Source organism: Agelaius phoeniceus, chromosome 1 (genome assembly GCF_051311805.1).
Source record: "Agelaius phoeniceus isolate bAgePho1 chromosome 1, bAgePho1.hap1, whole genome shotgun sequence".
In the NCBI taxonomy this organism is placed as follows: domain Eukaryota; kingdom Metazoa; phylum Chordata; class Aves; order Passeriformes; family Icteridae; genus Agelaius; species Agelaius phoeniceus.
In genome coordinates this window covers 131,540,355-131,553,463 of record NC_135265.1, presented here as the reverse complement: position 1 = coordinate 131,553,463, position 13,109 = coordinate 131,540,355, and positions in this window count along the sequence as shown.

The window sequence follows — 13,109 nt, the reverse complement described above, 5'->3', positions numbered from 1 at the left end:
GCGGGACTTGTGACAAAAGTCCAAAGTCACACTGGTGGAAGGAACTGCCATGGCCATTCCTGAATTCAAAAGCCAGTAGATGGATCACACCCTCCCAGGTGTGATCCATCTAACTCCTTATTTAGTTAATTGGAATACTTTTTTTTCCCCTCCCTGGGAGGGGGAAAAAAAAGTATTCCAATTAACTAAATAAGGAGAAACAACAATGTAATGAAATCTGCAGTTGCAGTGAAACCATTAAGGAGACACTCACTCTTTACTACGTATATGTACAACCAGTATCCCAAACACTGGGGAAAAAAAATAAAATTATTATTTGTAGAGTGAGATGAATTGAACAAAGTGTCTGAGTGTCACTGAAAGAAGCTGCTTAAAGTAATATTTGAAGTTAAGATTAGCCTCTTACTTTTCATGGCGTTGGACTGTGTGTTTATCAGGGAAGTTTTATGTTTGAGGTTCAGGGAGAAGGTGATGGCCATGTCCTCTAAATGCTTTCAGATGACTGATTTTCAGAATGTTGCTGGCATTCTTCCAGCTGGAGGCCTGGCCATTAGATAAGCTTAACATTATGGTGGCCATTTGCAAAACAGATGAGAGCAGGAATAGCAAGAGGAAATGAGAAACCCAAGAAACCTACTGAAACTCCCTGAAAATAGTCTTAGCATTGGAAGGAAAAGTCTTAGATCCTTCCACTGAAAGAAAAACTATTAAGCATAAATTTTCAGCTGGTAAAAGTATAACCATACCCCAAGGGAGACAAAAACCCTGGCTGAAGCAACACTACCACAAGTGCCGGCTTAAAGAAATCTAGGAAACCTTGCACTAGCTTCCTGTGTGAGAGTCTAGACAAAAGGTTTTAGATATTGCCAGATAGGATACATTTACTCCTGCCTTCAGGTGGGGGCGGGGGGAGGGTTGTTTTGTTTGGTTTTTATTTTTAATGGTGGAGCCCATAGCTCTGCTGGCTAAGAACCCTGTTTAAAAATCCCTCCTCTGCCAGTATTTAAAGTGTGTTAAATGGCATTGGAGCATTACACCAGCAGAACATTTGACAGATATCATTTGGCAGATCCTGTCGTGGCCATTCACATCACCCTTACAGCTGCCTCCTCCCTCCCTCTGCCAGAAATTACTGCTTCTGGAAGTGGCTTGGCAAAAGGATCATACCTGTACTTCAGCAATTCTTGTTCAGCCAGATGCTGTAATTCAAACTTGCAAGCAGAGATAGCTGAGGGTCATTCATTTTTGTTCTGCATTTAGTAGCTGAAGTCTCCTTTGCACTGGCATTTGGAAACATTAGCAGTGATCCTTGGTTACCACATTTTCACTATCAAGCTTTCACATGGCAGTGGAACTTGATGTGGTGGAAACAGGAATGGGGCTCTCTCCACTGGTAATTTCCTGGCAGGGAGAAAATATTAAGTCATCTTTTTTTAATCAAAGAGCCTCACCTGAGTAAATATTCTAGCAATTCCATTTTTTAATTTTATTATCATAGTCTGTTGCTCAAGCTGTGTTTTCTGACTGTGCAGCAATAAGAGTGCTATGAGCACATGAAGATTTTTCAAACTGGCATTGTATTTGGTTCCTCTTACATTTCCACACATAATCTGCATAACATTATTAAATCTTTCCTGTACATTATTTAGCCTCTGGGATCAAATGAAATCATACATAACTGGAACTCTTTGGACTTTGACAGATGTCCTCTGGCAGATTTTTTGCAGTGGTTTTTAAATTGTTACTGCTTTTAGCTATTTTCTTGGCCTTTTCCTGGAATTGGACGCATGTCAGCTGCTCTGGTGGAAAACACTAACCTCTTAGCTTTTAAATATGATAAAAGTGGGTTTGAGTTACTGTACCAGACTTTGAACTGAAGCAACTTGAAGCAAAGGTATGGTCCTTTTCACCAGCTCACCTGCAGGAAGAGTAGTGCTCCTCAGAGGGCTGTCAAAAGGGTTGGGAAGGTAGTGTGGAGAACTTGCTTGCAAACTGCTGCAGGAATATTTACAGCATCTTGTCTCTGGTCCTTTTTTCATGAGAGACCACTGGAAAGCTGGGTATTCTCCTAAAACAGTGAAGGTAATGAAAAAAAAAAAACAAAAAACCAAAAAACCCTGAACTTTTGCAGCTCTGTTTTGAAATAATACAGATTCTCCTGAAACTGATCTGCTTTGTGGGCTGTCTCCTACTGTGTGTTATGAAGTTACCCTAAGTAATACTGTACCTAGACACTGCACAGTTTCCTTTCATCTCTACACCTGCACAAGGCTTTTTATGTGTGGGAGAGTTTTTCTACCTTGTTTATTTTGTAAGTAACCTCTTTGATAAAGAGAACCATAGACTTTCTATCTCTGCCTAAGTTACTACACTTTCTATAGATTTGAAGCAAATAAAAATAGTCATCCCACATCCATAATTTGTTTTTTAAAACCTCTGTATCAGCCATATAATACAGAAAAAAAATCCACACCACCATATTTTGATGAGTTCAGTCATTTTTGAACAACTGAGAATTTAAATCTGTGAATAAACTGAAGAATGTGTCATTGCATTCAAGAAGCATACTTTCACTTTAAGAAACCACAGCTGCAACAATAAGGTGGAAATTTGACACATACTGGGTTGGAGGTGGCAAGGATTAAAGGTATGGAATTAGAAAAGAAACCCTTATGCTGTTGAACAGAATATGGGACATAAATCAATGACTAACTTTGGCTAAGCTTTGCCTTATGGAGGTATGCAGCATTGCAGCTTCACAGTTATCAGTATTTGTCATCTTGAGTATCAGTACACATGCCAGATGCAAAAGAGGGGCCCAGAGAGAATATGGGGGATGAGAAAAAGAAAATTAATAGTTTCAGTGACAATGTACAGTATTTTGATGTGAAACAGAACTTCTGTAATGTTTCAAGGAGCTTACATTCATATATATATATATATGTATGTATGTGTATATATATATGGACAAAAGCTGTTGGAAATAAGCCTTTGACTTCAAAATGTGCCTGATTAAAAAGAATACTGATAAAAATTGAGACAAGAACAGCTGGAACTTTGATTGCAGTTATGCTTTCTTCTGGATGTTTATTTCTAGATCACTTTTGCAGCTGCTTTTATCTACTCCTTAGAAGTTCTTTTAGATTTGAGGAACCATTAGCTGTAAAAGTAAACATCAGCTCAAGTCTGGTTTTATAGATTTTGAAGCCATAGAGGGTGGGAAAGATAATGTGAGACTAGTGCTGAACTAGATCAGACTTAAGTGATCCTTTGAACAGCCTTTTAGCATCTCAGGCTCCACCTGTAATTCTAACAGAACATCCAGTATTTCCAATATTGTTCTTTATTAAGCTGGTAGGAATTTCCAAGCTCTAGGAATTAAAATATTATTTTCTGGAAGACTTAAAATCATGTCTCACTGTCATTCAAAAGACAGAATTCTTTCAAAGTATGCCTCCCCTCTCTAGGTAGAGAGATGGTCCTTAAAACTAGTTCTGCTGCCTTCCAGTATCTGTCATATATAAATATTATGCTTTGAATAAAACAGATCTGCAGTTTTGACTCCACTCTGATTTGTTATTGTAGTTGTTTAAGAGTCCTTTAATAACTGTGGTTTTTATTTGCTTAAGAGATGCCTGTTTGGAGACTGGAGAAAGGTCAGGGTTAACCCTGCTTAACCTTAGCTAATGACCTATATTGGTGGTCCCTTTTTTAGATCTCTGGAGTATCAGCAGTGATGCTGTGGCCACTGACTGATATTCATGCCAGGTCCCACTGAAATAAACACACTGTTATACTTACTTTATTCTTCTTCCCAATAGAAATTTTTAAAACACCATATAGATCAAAGCCCTCTGGTGAGTCACTCAGACTTAACTCTATTTTCAGATTTAAGATTTTAAGAATTCAAGCACAAGATACATTTTGTTGAAAAATCCTTTCAGATGGCTTCATGAGTCTTTTCCTTGGACTATTCCTGGATTCAAAAAATATTTTTTCAGTTTCTACATTCCGCTTTCATTTCTCTGTCCTGAGCATTTCTGCTAATGATGGAGATTTCCTCACGTTTCTCCATAGGCATTCTCTGAAAGCCCCTAGTCTTGCAGATGCCATAGATCCTTGCTCCCATCACAGCCAGGAAGGCTGCAATTCCAAAGCATTCCTTGGCCCAGGGTCTCTTCTGCTCCCTTCCACACAGCCACAGCCTCCCAAAAGAGCTGGGTGCTGTACCTTCACAGGCAGGTCCAGAAACACACAGCCTCATGGCAACAGTGAGATTCAAAAGCTCCTGGTTGCAGTGTGGCTGACAGTATCTCCTTTCCCTCTTCTCTGGAGCTGAAAATAAGAGGCCTTGAGTCAGTTCTGTTTCTACTTCAATGTCATGTCCTTGGCTGTCAGCACTCCTCTGGTGCTAAAATGAGTTTTGGTGCTGAAATGAATGGGATTTATGTTTTTCTTGGAGACAATTCCCTAGGGGGAATTTGAAAGAATAGTATAACAACTAATAATTTTCACCAGCCTAGCATGGGTGAGCAAGCCAAATAAATGAAAGTTAATGCAAACATAAATCCTGCAATAGTCATTGATACTGTTTATGAGACAGACCATGCCATCTACTCTAGACTAAACAGGGAAAAAGGCCATTTGCAAGCTTTATCCTACTCTTCACCATTCCATCCAAGTCCCTCAAATGCTCCTGTGGGGTCTGTGAAAGGGAACTAAGGGGAGCAAGCAAAATGCCAGTCCTCTGGGAAGGGACCATCATGGGAACAGAAAACAAAAGTCCATGAGCAAAGAAGGTGGAAATCCACTGCTGGCTCTTCACTCTGGTTTGTCCAGGTTTCACATGGTTTCAGTTTGTTGCTGACTCTGACTCATGATACCCAGACACCAGAGACTGTCTGCCATGACACACCAGCTCAGCTTGACAGGAAGGGAAGGAAGATGAGGTAGAAGAGTGTTCTTTACCAGAAAGTCTTCTGACCGGCCCGTGCCTATTTCAGTTCTATTCTTGAACTGATCTGTTCTTTTTTCCAACTGTTTCTTTGACTGTACTCCAGAGTGATCTTGCCCTGAGTTTTCCCCACAGTGGCTATGGAGAGTTCATGGAGAAAAAGGACTCTTTTTCCCATGCCATAAGCTAAATGCAGTGGAACTCCTCTCCACTGCAAAATCTCTACAGTGTATCAATCAGCACTGCATCCACAGACTCTGTGTTGGTGCCATTGTCCTTTGGCCTAACAGGATGATGCACACAGTGGTGCTGTGAGGTGGCAGCAGAAGCTGAGAACACCAGCACTTAAGGCAAAAACAAGGTAGTCATACAGATATCAGTGCCAACAACTTAACTCATGGAAAAGGACATGAAAGCAGGCATGATGAAAATTCTTGCCTAGAACAGTAACTGCTCTTGGGTTTTTTTATAAACTTTTGTTCATTTGTTTATTTTTATGAGGCAGTCTGAAAGTAATATCCCTGATTAGGTAAATATTTAAAACAAGCAGGAAAGCACATATTCAGCAGATGACTGGCATATAAAGACATTGAAACACCTGCTTAGATACTGCCCTAGATAGAAATGATCTTAAGCATGCACTTAAATACTTTTTGGATCATACTGAGTAGAGATGCAGAGTTATGTTCAGCCTTGGCAGTGTCTTTAAGTGCTTTCTATTGCCTTACCCTGGTAAGCTTTCCCTCGATTTCCTTGTATTTCAGCAATTATCAATAACTTAACATTCAAAACCCCTGATTTTATTATGAACTGCAGGGTTTCATTAGTAAGGTTTGTCTGGACATTGTAGAAGTGAATCTACCTGGGAATAACTCTTAGTTTTTTTGTAATATGCATTATTGTCCTTTTCTTTGAGTTAGATGCCACAAACAACTGAAAAAACACGGAGATTACTACAGACATTGTGCACATCTGTAAGTGATGATTTGCATATGCTTGCACCATGCTTGTAATGCTCTGAAAATATCTGAAATGCTCTGTAGTATCCTGGTTTATAACATATCCTTCACCACAGTATACACATTGAGAATGCATGCTGAAAACAGGAAACCCGCATGTGGAGGGTAGGTAAAAGAGGATTACAGTATACATGTATTCAACAGAATAGTCTCAGTTTAAGAGTATCATGAGCATCAGGCTTGCATAAACAAATCAGTGTTTCACCCACAGATGTATCTAATGACCAGATGGATTCTGCATGTTTACAACTGGAAAAAACTCTCTGAGCTTTTCTATTGTTTGTTGACTTACACCCTATAATATTAATTTTATTTGTGAAACCAAGTTATTCACTGGGATATTGCAAGTTCTTAAAAGGAAATGGAGTTACTTAATGTATGCCACAGGAGAAGATGTATGGGTCTGTTCTCTGCTGCCTTGGAGTTTTCATGTCCTAGGTAAGTTACGAGGCATGCGACCAAATGTACAACTGCATTTCTTAAACCAATTTATGGCTTTTATACAATAATTCTTTTAGATTTCCCCCCTAGCAGTTGGCTCAGAGATTGCAAACTTCATGATCCTTTCGGCCTGAGGCAGCTGCAGAACTTCATGGGAGCCTGAACCCCCCCCCCTTTAACTCAGCAGTGTAGTCTACAAACCCATGGCCGTGCAGCCGGCAGGCAGCCCTGAAGCCCTGCCGGCCTTCACCTGCAGGTGTCCTTTGACACGTCTGCCAAGAGAGGTAAAATGCCACCACCAGAGAGTAAGCAGAGCCTGTCAGCCCGGGGACCCTCTGCAGTGCCGAGGCTCAGGTGGGGGGGTCGGCGGTGAGCTACGGAGCGATGGGAAAGGGCCTCTCGTGTGCGATGGGTGTCTGTGCCTCCACAGCACGGCCCTGCTCAGTGTTTCTGTGCTGACGGCAGGAAAGTCTTTAGCCAAAAGGTTGCTTAAACCAAACTATAGCAAGGTACGGCATGTTGTATTTCTTTCTGTCTTGACATCTACTCACTTCTAACACCACAAAAACCTCTCACTGCTGATGACAGGGGAAGAAACATTTTAGGCTAGAAAAGTCCTTTTATCGAGGGCTCGGGGCCCGCCGTCGGGGCAAGGCGGCAGCACCGCAGCTGGCGGCGTCCCCTCGGTCCCCGCGGCGCCGGCGGCCGCCTCCGCGCCGTCCGCACCGCGCTATTGCACCGCGGCAATGGCTGCGGCACAGCGCGCAAGTTCCGCGGGATGAGCGGCCCTCACCGTGCGCACACGGCAAGGGCGGACTCGGCCAAAGGCGGTTTGACGCTTCTCCCGGTGCGCGACACCGTGAGCCCCGCGGTGTCCGACGTGGAGCCAGGAGCTTCGGGATCGGGGAGCCGGGGCTCGGCAGTGGCCGGAGAACAGAAGCCCCCCGGGGCTCTGTGCTCCCCAGAGAGGGGAAGAGGAGGAGGAGGCACCCGTCGGGCTGGCCGCGGTGGTGATGCACGTAGGGCTGGAGAGCCGCGGTGCCGCGGTGAGGCGGCTGGGCCCGCTCCCCGCTGCCCGGGGCAGCCCCGCGGCCGGGACCGCGGGCAGGCGCCGAGGGCGAGCGGGCGGCCGGGCTTGCGCGTCCGGGGAAGACGCGGGCGGTATCCAGCCCGCTGAGGTCGTTGCGTGCTTAATTACTTTCTCTTCCATGGAAATTAATCGCGGCGGTATTCTACGGGGATCTGAGTCCGAGAAGGGAAAAAGGGGACGCCGAGCGGGAGTAGCAGCGGCGGTGTCCCCCGGAGCCTGCCAAGCGCCGCGTCCCCGGCCGCCTACGCCTGTTTGTCAAATCTTGACATTTCCTGACTAGTTCATTAAAAACAAAACAGAATATCCCACCCAATAAATCGGAGTGAAGCCGGTGATGATTTAGTCACCAAGAAACACCAGCGGAATCCGATGACAGATAGACGGGCGGTCACTGTTTTCCTAAAAAAAAAAAAAAAAAAAAAAAAAAAAAAAATTAAATCCTCGGTGTGTAGCCGAGTGGTTCGCCGCATCGGCCTGTCTGTCGGCCGGCGGTAGCCCAGGGCTGGGCTCGGTCCGCGGTCGCCCTCGCTGCCCAGCGACCGCTCTGCCGTGCGCGCCCCGGCAGCGCTCCCTGAGCCAGAGGCCGTCGGGGGCCCTCGGGTCTCTTCCAAAGCAGGGTGCAGCGGCTCCCTGCACCGAGGGCTGTGGTCTCGACCCCTTCCCTTGGCGTAGCCCCTTGTCATGAGCCGGAGCCTTCCCGAGTACCCGCTGACCCCTCTCCCTCCGGTGTCGGCTGCGGGCGCACCCCTGACCCCCGCTGAAGACTCTGCCCCATTCATTTTCGCGGGGATGAGTTACCAGCGACCGCGGCCCCCACTGCCGATAGCGCTCCGTGTACACATCCTGCACCGCGGCCGCGCACGGTGCCCCGCGGGAGGGCCCGACAAGCGCCGCTGCGGGGCCTCGCTACCGTCTCCCGGACGCATTTCTGTGCTCAGAAAGGGGCGAATGGTCAAGGTTTGCCCCAAGCTTCACGGCCACGGAGGAACTGCTTTAATCTCTTCCTCGCAGCAAGAACAAACACTGCCTATCACCTTGCTCCCCTGGACAGAATCCAGCGCTCCGGATGATTTTTTTTTTGTGGGGGGGGTGGGGGGGTGGGAAGAGAGAGCGGGGGGAGGCTGAGATAACCGCGGCGATGTCTGCACCGGCGGGAAGCGCAGATGGGAAAAGGAGGTGCGAGGTGAGCGCTCGGACCCCCGCGGATAGCGGTGCGGCCTCCGCGCTCCTCGGGGCCCCGCGGCCGCTGTCTCTCGAGCGGTGCGGGGAGAGCCCCGCTCTGGGTCCGCCGGGACCCCCATCCCAATGCGCTGCGGCCGCCGGGACACCCACGGCGGGGCCGGGGCCGGGCCGGGGCGGGCGGAGCGCGCAGGGCGCCGTTCTGACCTCCAGGCGGCGCTGCAGCACCGCGGGCCGCAGCCGCCGCCGGGCACGGAGCGGCCCCGGGCGCGCCCCCGCGCCTCCCGGCCGTGCCCGCGCCCGCACAACGCGGGGAAAGTGGCTTAGGTACGGGAGGCGCTCGCCCCAGGTGGACGCTCCACCAGGCGGAAAGGTGACAGGGGAGTGCTGGGCTCCTGCGGGACCCGGCGGCCCGTGCCCGGCTAGTGTCACCGCCGCTCGACGGGTGCCGCTGCCGTAAAGCCTCCCGGCGTCCGAGCGACCCCGGGCTCTGCCTGGTGCGGAGCTGACGCGGCATTAGCGGTGGGCCTCGCGGGCGGCTCCTGCCGCGCACCTGCCGGCCGGGCCGGGCAGAGTCGCGCCGGGGTCACCGGGTGCTCCCGGCCAGCGCAGACGTGAGCGGCCACCGCCGCGCTGCCGGTGGTGGGAGAGCGCGGCGTAGCCAAAAAGGTACCACGAGCGACCGGGGAGCGAACAGCCCGGGCAGTGACGTCGCACCGCACCGTCTGCCTCCCGAGTTCCCTCCGCTCTGGGGCATTTTCGTTGCCTGGTCGGCTTGTGATTTGAGGAGGTCGTTGTTGTTTACGGATGTTTTTAGATTCTGGTTTTGATTTTGAGTTGGTTGTTAAATATATATTTTTTTTTCTTGTCCACAAATGCGTCTTATTTCTATTTGCTGTAAAGCGCAAGAAATTATGGTTGTCCTGAAACAATTTCCCTTTGATCCTTGAGTCCGGGAGTGTTGCTCTTGGTATCCAGAAGCCAGCAGTGCGGGGAAGAAATTGCGACTCTAAAGACCCCTTTTAACTTCGTTCTTGAAGCGGCCGGCCTCTTTCGAGAAAGCAAAACGAGAGGATGCGGGTCCTGCCCCCGCGTCCTGCCGGAGTCCCCCAGCCCAGCCGCAGCCGACGAGCCCTTGCCCTGTGCAGGCTCCCCGAGGCGGCCCGCACCCACCTCATACCCGGACCGAGGAAATCAGTCCTTCTCCTCGAATTGTGAACTTCCGTATCCTCACTGGCCGAGAGAAGAAATACTATTTATTTAGGCTGTCTGGATTTAAAACATAGCATTTTCGAAGCAGGGATTTCTGAAAAGAAACGAAAAATAGCCCCGGCGGCCGGCGGCAGCCGCGGGCTGCAACGTGCGCCATCCTCGGCTGCGCTGCTCTGTGAGGGGACACGGCCGAAACTTCCTCTGCCCACTCTTTTTTCTTACTGGACACTAAAAGGAAAAAAAAAATCCCCATGTAGCCGTAATTTATGTCCTCTTCTCTACCTCGGGCTTGAATTAACCTGCATAGACCTTACCTTTGAAAATTTTTCAAAGCTATCCTTTAAGTGCCATTTTCTCCGACATATTTTTGTCCTTTTCCAATTCTTGTTCCAATTTCCAGTCCAGATTATACGATTAATTCCCCATACATGTGATTGAAATAACGCACATAACAAGATAATATTACAGATAAAAATGTAACCCAAAGCCGACATATGCAATCAGCCGCATTGCAATTGTGGACGAACGTGAATAGAGCTCCCTAATCGAGACATTTGAAGAGGGTTAGGGAGGCCCTATTTAGCAGTAAATTCTCCGGTAATAAATCGAAACTGCTTTTGAAACTATGTGTCTGTTCCAGGTAGGGATTGTGTGCTTAGTCACTGAGCATGGGGATGCCTCCGCAGAGCTTCTCTTCCCGAGTCTGCCCTTAAGCGACTCAGTCGCAGTGAAAGGGCAGCGCCGAAACGCTGACGGTCCATAGGGCGACCCGACATGACGGCCACAAGCCCACTTGGGACTTGAACACTATCTGCACCCACTCTTGGCCACATAGGCACCCACTCAACCCCACACTCTAGGTTTGGGGGTGTTATTTTAGATATTTAAGCCAGTCGGGCCACCTATGTCACTCCAGCTGGGGCACGACGGGCAGCCGAGATGGGCGGTGAGACGCAAGGAACGCGCAAATACCCGCGGCCGGCAGTGGGACGGGGGGCGTCGAGCTGTTCTCGGAGGGAAAAGTCACCTTAGGTGACGCGGGGGGAGCGGGGGGCGTCCTGCCACTTTAAAGCCCAGTTGCTACCCAAACACAAGTAAACAGTGGGGCCGGCACGGCGGGGCGGGCCGGGGCCGGGGCCGCGGCCGGGGGCGGTCCCGTCCCGTCCCGTCGGGGCGGAGCGGCGCGGCCCCGAGCGCGGGGCTGTGCGCGCCGCGGGGTGGGCCGGCGGCGGCGGCGGGCGGGCGGGGACAGCGCTCCACGCCAGTCACCGCTGAAATGTGATGGACCGGGCAGGGGGCGGCTCAGACTCGCGCCGAGCCTCACCGGGGTCGAAGGCGGGAGGCTGCGGGCGGGAGGCGGCGGTCTATGCCGGGGCCCCGGGACCGCCGCGGCCAGAGCTCCCAGCCGCCGCCCAGCCCTCCGCAACATGCCGGTCTCCGCCGGGCCCCGGCCCCGCTGAGCGCCCTCGCTGTGGATCTAATGTCTCCGTGAAGGTGCCGCGGCCGCCGCTTCAGCTTTGCCCCCGGAGGAGCAGCAGGCTGCGGTAGGTGAGTGGCTCCGGGACCCGCCCTGCCCGCTGCCGTCGGCGGGAGCGGGGCGGCCGCCCCGGGAGCGGAGCGTGCGCTCAGCCGGGAGCGCGGGGCCGCCGGATTTACTTTCAGTTCGCAGCTCCGCGGCGGCTTGGGGTGCGGGTGTCCCCCCCTCCACCCCGCGGGCGCGTTGGTGCGAGGCCAGGCGACGGCAGCCTCCCGGGATGCGCTCTCCATGTCCTCCACGCGAAACTCCTGGCAGGGAGCAGCCGGTCCGTGCATGGACTGCGAGCCAAGCCGCGGGTCGCACTGGAGAAACCTCGGCCGGGGGAAACACCTGGCAGCGCGGGCAGCGGCGGCCGCGGCTTCGGGTGAGGCCGTCGGGGAGCGGAGGCGACCCGGTGCCCACCCTATCCCTGGGTAGGACGGCAGAGCCTTCGGGGCACAGTCCCGGCCCCGCCGCGGGAGAACGGGGAGCGCGGGCCGGACCAGCAGGTCGGCGGCAAGCAGGTAGAGAGGGCTGTCCTGGCACCGGGCTTAATTTAATTAAGCTCTCTGAATGGAAAGGGAAAAGGAAGTGCCAAGGTTTAAGTAACATCCGTTTTTGGTTGACTTTCAACTCCTCCGCCCCAACACACCTTAATATAAATGGCCTTAAAAATCCCTTTCGAAGGCGCTTTTTATTCTTTTTTTATACGTTTTACTAAAGTTACTTCCAAATACAAATAGTAGCATATGTACCGCCATTCAGACAGAAGTGTGGTTTTAGAAGTTTCTACCTTAAAATGAGGATTTCGTGTTCAGAATAGTTTTCTCAGAGTTGATTCTTGGACTCCAAAATGAGCGTGGTGCAATGGCACCCCCATACGCAGCCGCCAAACGCGGCTGTAACAGAGGGAGCTCTGCCCTACAGGAACACTGCTCCTACCTCGGTCATAGCTCCCAACCGGTGGCTCCGAAACCCAGCCTCAAACAACCGGGATGGAGGCAGGAGCCGCCGGAGCAGCCAACGAAAAGTGATTTAATTGCTTCTGTTTCGGTTCCTTGCGGAAAGCGAATAGGAACTCACACTACGGCATCTTTAAAAATAAGTCTCTATATATAACCACCCCCCCAACAATAAAACGAAAAGATGGCCATATATAATAGTATCGATAACTGTCCCCGGTGTCGATACAATCACAAACGAGGAAAACTGGGCAGCGGCGGAGGAAGCTCCGGAGACCCACAACTCGAGGCAAACGAAAACAGGAGTAGGCAGCACTGCACTTCACACCCGACCTCCTAGCCACATTTTTTTTCCTCAGTCGGCCAATTGTGCTGTGCAGCAAACGTGGAGGGAAAGGTATTTTAGGAAAAAGATCGAAAAGTGTCTTCGCAGGCGGAGTGCGCGCGGTGCCAGCGGAACGGTAGGAGCCGGGCGGCAGCGGGAGGCAGGGACACCGCTCACGGAGCGCGGTTCTGCACTCGGAGAGTTTCCTTAATTTTTGTTGTTGTTTGGAGGGGGTGGGTTAGGGATTTTTGCGGGAGGAGGTTCTCTTGTTTATTTTGGAAACTGCGCGTTACCAGACCCTCCACAAAAATCCCTTGAGGTGCTGGGTCACCCTCGGCCCTACCTCTTGTTTACAGGCCCGGAGAGACCCCGGCGTTTGCTTTGGCCGCTTTCTTGGGTCGCGGCAGCCTC